At 45.2% G+C, this 9,833-nt stretch overlaps 1 protein-coding gene across 3 annotated transcripts in view; it reads left to right on the top strand.

Moving 5' to 3' along the window:
• The window catches only part of FGF13 (fibroblast growth factor 13), a 520,464-nt gene that overhangs the window by 440,581 nt on the left and 70,050 nt on the right, over positions 1-9,833 (top strand). The window lies entirely within an intron of this gene.

Consider the following 9,833-nt stretch of genomic DNA (forward strand, 5'->3'; position numbering starts at 1 on the left):
TTTTTTGCGGTACGCGGGCCTCTCGCTGCTGTGGCCTCTCCCGCTGCGGAGCACAGGCTCCGGACGCGCAGGCCCAGCGGCCACGGCTCACGGGCCCAGCCGCTCCGCGGCATGTGGGATCTTCCCGGACCGGGGCACGAACCCGTGTCCCCTGCGTCGGCGGGCGGACTCTCAACCACTGCGCCACCAGGGAAGCCCTCCCCATAATCTTTAATTCATTTGTTAGCTTAAAGTTTTATCATCATCATCATAAAATTATTTAATAACTGCCCACATGCAAATCTCTGGTTGCTAAGCTCACCCCGGTTATTGCAGGAGGAGGATGCATGACTCACTGTGGCATACATGCCAATTTAATTTTCATTTTGATTGGCATCTCTCCAAAAGGATTACTTCTACTAAACCCTCTGCTGATGGCAGTTGTAAATCGATAAACTACTGTACACTTGAACATCACCATTGACAATATTGTGCGGAACACGATCAGTGGGGAAGGGAAGACAGTTGGTTTACAAGCAAGAAATAAACAGCTCACAAACGTGCATCAGAACCTCCACCTAGCACATTGTATTTCTCCCAATCCCCAGAATGCTTCACGACCATACCTGTAATCAGTATTTCACAGAAAAGTACACTCCTGGAGGATGGTTACAATAGGGGATCAACTTGTCGCCAAGTGATTCAAAGTGTAGGGGCATCATAATCCAAGATTGTGTAAATCCTCTCACCTGAGGTGAAGTAACATAGCCTGGTAAGAACTCAGCACCAGGAGTCAGTTTAACCCAGGTTTGAAGTCTGGCTTTACCCGGTTTCATTCCCCGACTTCCTAGCTCTTTCTCATCCTCCAAAATCCATCTTTAGTGGGATGGTTTGTGTGTGTGTGTGTGTGTGTGTGTTTTCTGAAGCTGACGACTTCCGCCCACAGTTAGCTGTGCCTCCTTTTGCATGCTCCCAGCACTTTGGACACTGGTACCACTCTTACTGTGCTTCATCACATTTGGTTTTAGTCATTTTATTTACTTCTCTTTCTCCTCCACTTGAGGCCAGGGACAGCCACTGGAGAGGCAGTAGAGCAGTTTTAAGAACATGGGATGTAAGTCAGAATGCATGGATTTGAATCCTCCACTTCTTACCTGAATGCACTCATTAACCTCTTTTTGCCTCAGCTTCTTCATCTGTAGAATGGGGATAAGCCCATAAGGTGGTTGTTAAGTATTAAGTGAGTCAGTAAGGGTAAGGTACTTAGAAGAGTGCCAGGGATATAGTTAGTGCTCGATAACCCCATTGTAGCTATTCGTACCTTTGCATCTTTCAAGGTACCTTTGCACCCCTTCAGGGTGTAGCTTGGTACATGGCAAATGGTTCTCAGTCGATCTTAAATGAATTAATGAACAATTTGGCCCAGGACAAATTCATTTAACTTCTCTTGCCTCAGATCTCTTCTCTAAAATGAGGTTGTTAATTGAGCATCAAGGCCCCTGTTATGAAATCAGCTTCTCAAATTGCTTGAGGTCTTCAGTGGTTACAGGAGAAGTTAGTAAATAATTTCAATCTGTTGATTATACTTTTAGCTGTTTGTCAGAAGGGGAAAGTTAGAGCAAATTAGTTAGAATGGATACTGGAGAAACCCGATTGCAAAAGAATAGTCATGGGCGTCAGAGCATGGAAGTAAATACATTGTGTGTAATATTTTTCTCTCTTTTGGCTGAACTCAAGCTTCCTGTAGCTGGAAGCAGATGGCACAAAAATGCTTACAGTGTGGAAAGCCAGTTTTCCCTGTATGAAAAGAACTGAGAGAATTGGGAGTAGCTTTAACTTCTTGTCTCCACTAAGTAGGGGTGAAGAAAAAGTCCGGGGAATGTCTTTTAGGTCTCATAGCATCCCCAAACCCCAGATTACCAGAGTCAGACCAGGCCCTGGTGTCAAAGTACTCCCTCGGCTGAGAAACCCAGAGTAGCATTAAGCAGTGATTTATAATCATTGAATTTTAGTGAGAAAGGTAGTGAAGTTTTCTTTAAATATCACTCTAAGAAGTTATGAACTGTGCTAATAAATATGCATAGGTCATATCTATTCTTGTTTGTTTCACAGTTCACTTTTGTTTTTTTTAAAAAAAGAAAAAAAACATAACTGAGTTGAAAAGCATGCCATATTCCATCTTTTTCTGTTAACCAAGCCAAGAGATAGCCATATCCGAGCACCACTGTTTAGCGACCCAAATTCCAAACCCGGTGCCAAGAAGAAAAAGGGCTGGCCTTGTACACATAACATTGTATTGGCTGAGGATCTTTAGTTTACATATGGGCACTGCCACCTACGTACAGGCCAGGAAACCATAGATATATCGCTTAGTCTCTCTAGACTGCCCTCTCTTCTTCTGTAAAATGGCAATAATGACAACACCTACCTTACAGGTGTGTGTTGTAAGGTTTAAGTTGCTTATCCAATTATAACCACAGTAGGTATTGAGTGTTATCACCATTTGAAACCCCAGTTTGGGCAAAAAAAAAAAAAAAAAACACACACACACAAAACCCAAACCAAAAAACAAATGAACAACAACTAAAGCAGAGTGGAGAGTTTAAAATTCCTCTAGGGCATCTGCACAGTTCTCAGGGGGATCATCGACCTGGCCTTTGACCACTCCTTAGAATCTGGAGGATACCATCTTCTCCAAATTTGGCAGGTTCTGCTGCCCAAATTCTGGCTGCTGTCTGTAAAGAGATGTGTTAAGACTTAATCCTGAGAGAGCACTGAAGCAGTTTCCCATACCTCTCTGCTCCTTTCAAAGATGGCAATTCTTGACCGGAAGTTGATGGAAACAGTGCCATTGGCAAATAGGAAATCAATCCAGAGCTCCTTTTACTGCTTGTGAATCCTGCCCCCCTATGCTGAGTAACAGTGAACACTAGATCATTTGTAAACACTGCATTCCCTTCCACACATCTTGAGTTTAGGTCACCTTCCTCCAGAAATCCTGTTTCCTGAAACAGCTTAGATCCAGAAAAATGACTGTCTGCTTCTGCCTCAAATCCTCCATTATTTTTTCCCCCAGCTTTTCATTTAGATTACTTAGTTCACTGGGCAAGAAATGAACCCGGTGTTACAGATATTTTGCCTCTGAGTTTTGCACATTTCTCATCTGCCATAAGTGTTTCATCATAGAAACACCTCATTTATGTTTGTTAGCCACCAGTCAGCTCATAAAATAACAACTGTTCCTTCAAGATCTTCAAATATTATTGAATAAAACTAAATTGATCTCAGAGAAGCTGGTGCTTTTGCTGGCTCTGGATGCTCTGTCACCACTGGGGCAAACCATGTAGTAGAGAATGAATGTATTGCATGTACAAAGTATTACCCACACGTTAAACGAGAGAAACTTTAGAAAATGGGTGCGACTGCCTTGACCCACACGCTCCAAGTTCACCCAATATGATCTTCCAAAGGCAAAGGCACTAGTTATCTCCATGCCCCATCAGACAGGACCTTACGCTTTCTCAGCAATGGTGTTGCTCCCCTTTTCCTCGTGACCCCTTCTTGGTTGCAGGTCATGGGTATGTGAATAGTAGTGTAGTTTTAATGACAGAATGAGAGCCTTGAGTCCACATGTCCACCAAGGTAGATAAGGTTTCTGTTGTAGTCACAAAAGCTTCTATAGGAAAATCAGCAATCAGCTATGGTATTTGACAACCCTTGCTGAAAAGAATGTTTTCCTTGTACCAAACTTCAATCCCCACATCTTGAAGCTTAAGCTCATTTTCCTGTGATCCTTCCTCTCTCCAAATGATCAAGGGAGAAACTTCCACCCCAGCAATCCGATATTTTTCTCCAGGGTTTCTTTTTCTTTCTTTCTTTTTTTTTTTTAAAACATCTTTATTGCAGTATAATTGCTTTACAATGGTGTGTTAGTCTCTGCTTTATAACACAGTGAATCAGCTATACGTATACATATATCCCCATATCTCCTCCCTCTTGCATCCCCCTCCCACCCTCCCTATCCCACCCCTCTAGGTGGTCACAAAGCACCGAGCTGATCTCCCTGTGCTATGCGGCTGCTTCCCACTAGCTATCTGTTTTATGTTTGGTAGTGTAGATATGTCCATGCCACTCTCTCACTTTGTCCCAGCTTACCCTTCCCCCTTCCCGTGTCCTCAAGTCCATTCTCTACGTCTGCGTCCTTATTCCTGTCCTGCCCCTAGGTTCTTCAGAACACTTTTTTTCCCCTTAGATTCCATATATGTGTGTTAGCATACGGTATTTGTCTTTCTCTTTCTGACTTACTTCACTCTGTATGACAGACTCTAGGTCCATCCACCTCACTACAAATAACTCAATTTCATTCCTTTTTATGGCCGAGTAATATTCCATTGTAGATATGCGCCACATCTTCTTTATCCATTCATCCGATGATGGACACTTAGGTTGCTTCCATGTCCTCTCCAGGTTTTCTTGATTAAAGTGACCAAGCAGGTAATCAGGGACCTTGAACTCTTGATGTTGCAGCTGCTATGGCTAATTAAAATGGCAAAGGAGCTGAATTCATAGATATGACTAATAGCATCAGGGTGCTTTATGGTTTTAATGTTCATAAATTATGACTGCACAATGAAATTTTTATATGGGTTATAGGATTTTTCCTCTTAAGGATCAGAATTAATTAGTGTGTTCCCAATTGATTTTATTTATGTATCTATCTATCTATCTATTTATTTGATTTAAATATAAACCAGAGGTGGCTTCAGTACATTCTATAGCTTAAGTATTTAGAGAATGATCTCAGAGAGGGGAAATAATGAAGACCAGCCCCACTATTCTAGAGCAGTGCAAGCCTAGGGTTCCCTGGCTTTTCATTCCGAATGCAAATCAGGAGAGAGCCAATCAATTGCTAAAAAAAAATTGATTCTGGGGATCTTTGTTTCTGAAGCATAATTCCCCTAAATGATCTGACTAGGAGAGACTCTTTGCCAGCTAATAAATTTGTCAGGTTATGTTACAGAATACAGTAGTCATTCTTTCTGTCTCTAGAATTCCAGTGTGACATTGACGAGATTTCCTTAAATTTCATTTTTCTTCCTGGTTGGAGTTACCTGGCCGAAGCCTTTGCTAATGGCGTTTCTCTAATCTCCTCATTTGTATTTCTATCCAGTCGGTTCTCTCGGCTTTTGGACGTAATTAAATAGACGACAAAAGGTGGTACTTGCTGCCCAGTCTCTTCAGTAACCCCTCTGCTGCCCTACTCAGTTACCAGCTGGATCCCAGTGCTGCTTGACCATGGTGCACTTGAACCTGCCCCCCTTCCCTCCCTTTGAGCTCGTCATCAGTCCTTGACCTGGTAACTAGCTGGTCACTGAGATGTTTTGATGGACTGTCAGTGAAGTTGGAGAGCCAACTGGCAAGTGGCTCTGAGTATGTTTATCTTCACTTCATGGAGGAAGGGTGTTTGAAATCTTTTCAGAGTTTCAGAAAGGCAGCCAGTTCCTTCCTGCTCAGAAAGTACTGAGGCTGCTCCTGATTAGGCTGTCTGAATTCTCTCGTTTTTACACATCACAGTCACATCTGTTTGGGTTTCTGCCTCTCTCCTGGAGATGCCTCTTGAGAGCAGGTCCCCCAGCTTCTTTCCAGCTCCGCCAAGTCCTGCCAAAAGAGATTGGCAGACAACAATCAGCATTCTCTGCTCTGATAACTCACATAACTCTCCCTGAAAAGAATGCCAGAGCCTGCTCCTCAAGTGAACCCGTGAAGAATGGAGCCGAAGAGACTCATATTTTTCTTGGGGATCCCATGTGGAGTTTATATTCTGATGGGATGGGAAGAGAAAGGGCAGGGGGCAAGTATGAGGAGGACAAGGTGAAGAGGTAAGAGGAACAGGCAGAAAAATCATAGACTCCCAGGGCCCAGAAGACTTTCCGGAACATCTCATCCAGAGGTCTTCAAATGTTTTGTTCTTAGTAGTGGAATCTTTTTATTTTTATCTTTTTCATAAGAAATCACACAATGAGTCCCAATATATAAAAGAAAGGAAAGAAGTGCTATGGTTGAAACACGGGTGAGGGACCTTACATCTGTGTACTCTTAGGGCTCTGCAGGATACGATTTGAAAGCCATTCATCAAGTCTCAAGGATGATTTTAAAGATGGGAAAACGTGGACTTCCCTGGTGGGCCAGTGGTTAAGACTCCATGCTCCCAATGCAGGGGGTGTTCGATCCCTGGTCGGGGACTAGATCCCACATGCCACAACTAAGAGACTGCATGCTGCAACTGAGAGATCCCGCATGCCGCAACTAGGATCTGGCCCAGCCAAATCAATCAATAAATATTTTTTAAAAATAAATAAAGGTGGGAAAAATGAAGCCCCAACAGGAGATATGACATGTCCAAGGTCACACAGCCAGTTAGTGGTAGAGACAGGATTCAAAGGTATGCCTCCTGTCTCCCAGGCTAGAACTCTTTGTGAGTTGACTTGGAGAAAGGAGCCAAGGATGCTTTCTTCCTGAATCTGATGGAGGAGAGAGCTCGGTGGATAGGGCAGTGGGGAGCAAAGGTCTGGGAGGAGCTGCAGCGAGTAGGCCCACCTAGCATAGAGGAGTTGGGAGCCTTGGAGTTAAGCAGGGAGAACTGAAACTCCTCTGGATCTGCAGGAGATCCAGGAAGTTCCCTAACAAGGGCACAGGGGGAACTGGTAGGAACAGAGCGAGACAGGAGCAAAAGGCACTTTGGAAGTGTCAAAGGAATGTTCTTTATTCATCCTCCCACTGAAATGTCACGCTGCTGGCCTGGGGTGGCAGTAAGACAGAAAGGAAAGGCAAAATATGCTTCTCTAGGGTGGCCTGCGAGTCTTTCTTTCATTATTGCCTTCCCAAGATGAATGGGGTTTTGGGACTTCCCTGGCGGTCCGGTGGTTAAGACTTTGCCTTCCAATGCAGGGGGTGCAGGTTCAATCCCTGGTCAGGGAGCTAGGATCCCACAAGCCTCGTGGCCATAAAACAGAAGCAATATTGTAACAAATTCAGTAAAGACTTTAAAAAAATTGTCCACATCAAAAAAATCTTTTAGAAATAAAAAAGATGAATGGGGCTTTAGCACAGATCTGCTTTGAGGGTTTCAGAGTTATATTCACACTCTTCTCTGAGAGCACCTGAGAAATACACATGAGAGTTAGGAAAGGATGAAAATATCTGCTTCATTAGTGGTTAACGTGATTGTACAATACAGTTTGGACCCAAAGTCAAAATGGCTTTCATTCAGTCCCTCCCCGCCGCCCCCTGCCCACCATGATCCCTCTCCAGTGATAGGCCTCTGTGAGTTCTCTCACTGAACGAGACAGGAGAACACATGTGATCTGTAGGCAGGCACACCACAGAGTTAGCTGCCCCTGTCTCTAGTCTCACCCATCACACGTCATTCGTTTTCCTGTCCGTGGGGTTGAAAGAATAAAGGGGGGATATAAATAGGCAGAAGTACATTTTGTGGGCTGACAGGGACATGGGACACAGAGTCTGGTTCCCCCATACCTCTCATTTTTCAAGAGACGTTAGAGCAAGAAAGATATCTATAAACACCCATAGAATCATTTGGTTATCAGCTTTGACCCAGTGGTTCCATGCTCATGGCATAGAGTTTAATTCTCTAATGTATTAAAAAAAAGAAAAAAAAAAAAGCCGGAGGTGGTGGCTAGGGGTTGGTGACAGAGCTGGCGTATTTACATGTTTGTGTTTGTGACTCTGTAATGACGCGCCCCTCCTCTTCATTATATATTCCTGAAGTCTTCTTCGTGCCTGCCTGTCTACCTCAAATACACACCTGAAAATACCTTGTGAATGGCATTTGGACAAGCAAACAATGAGTGCTCTCCCGGTGGAGAAGCGGAGGAAAGAGCCTGGGAAAGCCCTTCCTCATTTTCTCAGTACCACTCCCTCATTCTTCCCAAGTTCTGTCCCTTGCCCGAATCAGAACTCTGTCTTTCTTTAGCTTTGTCATGCCTGCTTTGGTTCAAGGTCCTAAGAGAGAAGCAAGAGGAAAGAAAGAAAAAAGAAAAAGGCCCTTGGAGTTGGTACTCAGCAGAGGTAAAAACATGGCCAGTGAGTAGGAATCTCTCAACTGTCCGTCCCACACCCCAAATATTTGGTCCTGGTCAGAGCTCCTTTTGACCCCTCTTTTGGTGAGACTATTTCCCTTCGTGGTACTTGGAATTCAAATCACATGCACTCTGAGCCAGGGAACATCTTCCTACCCTTCAGAATCAGTATCGATCAGTCATTTGTCAATTATTTTCAATAAACTTTTATTGAGCACAAATCACGTGACAGGAACTGTGCCAGGAGATGGGAATATAGTGGTGACCAAGCCCCAGTCCCAATTTTTAAGGTGTTCAGAGTTCCGTGGGAGCAGACCAGGGTTTTTCCCCTGTGAACTCAGGTCTGAAGATACTTCGATCGACTTGAGGTGCTAAAACTCTCCTACCTTGTCCTCCCTTTTCTTTTGGGAAAGTGCAAAGCACAAAGGAGCAGTAGACTAACCTGCAGGGAATTTCAGACCATTCGGCATCATTCTCCTGTATGTATCCATTTCAGTCCCTGCACTTTCACCCCCGCCCACTTTAGCAGACACATAATCGTGCTTCTGACAGGGCAAGAGACTCTTCAAGGTTGGGGAAAGGTGGAAGGGAGGTGGCAGCAGCCTCCCCGGTGGAGCAATGAAATTTACAGAAGGTTCAAGTGATTCAACTCTGATGGGCTAAGAAGCCTGAAGGATTTCAGTTTCTTAGTTGAGGTTCAGGCAAAAGAGCTCAGGAAAGGACCAGAGTGTAGGCATTTGGTTTTGCATCTGTATCAATTCTGAAAAGATCTGCAAAGGGGCGGAGGTCCAGTAAACAGAGCACAGTGGTAGCTCCACGTTGGAGCAGACTTACTATTGGGGGGCCTCCTTTCTGGCATCAGAAATCAAGTTAACATAGTAAACCAGTCATGTCTGTTTGAAGGGAGGGATGTGGACGGACTATTCTTTTTGTTACATTTGACCTCAAAATTCCTTCTTTCTTCTCCAGATTAAAATATAGAACAGGGAAGGGACAGAACTTGTGAACTGAGCGAAGTGAGCAACAAGCCAGACTTGATTCCTGAATTGAAGGGAGGCAGGCTGCCTGAGCTTGAGGGGGTGGGGAAAGTTAAGGTATTGGAGACGCGCCAGAGCTTAAATAAAGAGGCTCAGCTCTGCATTTCCCAGATACTGCTTATGGTACACCACCCAAGCTCTTTGTTTGGATCCCAAAGCCGAACAGAATGATGAGGGGGCGCATTCTGTTTTGTGGAGAGGAAAAACGGGGTTCGGGCCGCACAAATTGGCCTGAAATGAAAAGTCGGCAAAAACCGCCGGGTGGCAGCGTGGCGTGTGCGGGCGCAGCTCTGCAGTGCCTGCTGCTGCTGCTGCTGCTGCTGCTGCTGCTGCTGCTGCTGCTGCTATTGCTGCTGCCGCGGCCGCGGGGGCTAAAGCAGTCTGCGAGCCCCGGCCTCCTTCCTCAATGGCTACAAGTGTCGCCATGCGAAAAACCTCAGCGAGTGTGTGTTTGGAGGGGAGTGGGTGTTGTGTGTCCGAGCCTGGGGCGGGGGCTCCAGCCCGGGCGTAACCTGGCCAGCTAAGAGTCACACACTAACGGAACATCCCACTCCGCCGCCCCCATCGCCAAGCAACCCCCGGCTCCTCCAACCCAACTGCCTCACCCCAGTGCCTCCTCCATCACTGTTTCCTCCCTAAGCTCCTTCGGGGAAGAGGAGGGGAGAAGGGTTTGGGAGATTGAGCCCCTACAGGTGTTAGCCCGAGCGGCCCGCCGGGG

The sequence above is a fragment of the Lipotes vexillifer genome, unplaced genomic scaffold (genome assembly GCF_000442215.2).
Source record: "Lipotes vexillifer unplaced genomic scaffold, Lipotes_vexillifer_v1.1 scaffold1114, whole genome shotgun sequence".
Classification (NCBI taxonomy): Eukaryota; Metazoa; Chordata; class Mammalia; order Artiodactyla; family Lipotidae; genus Lipotes; species Lipotes vexillifer.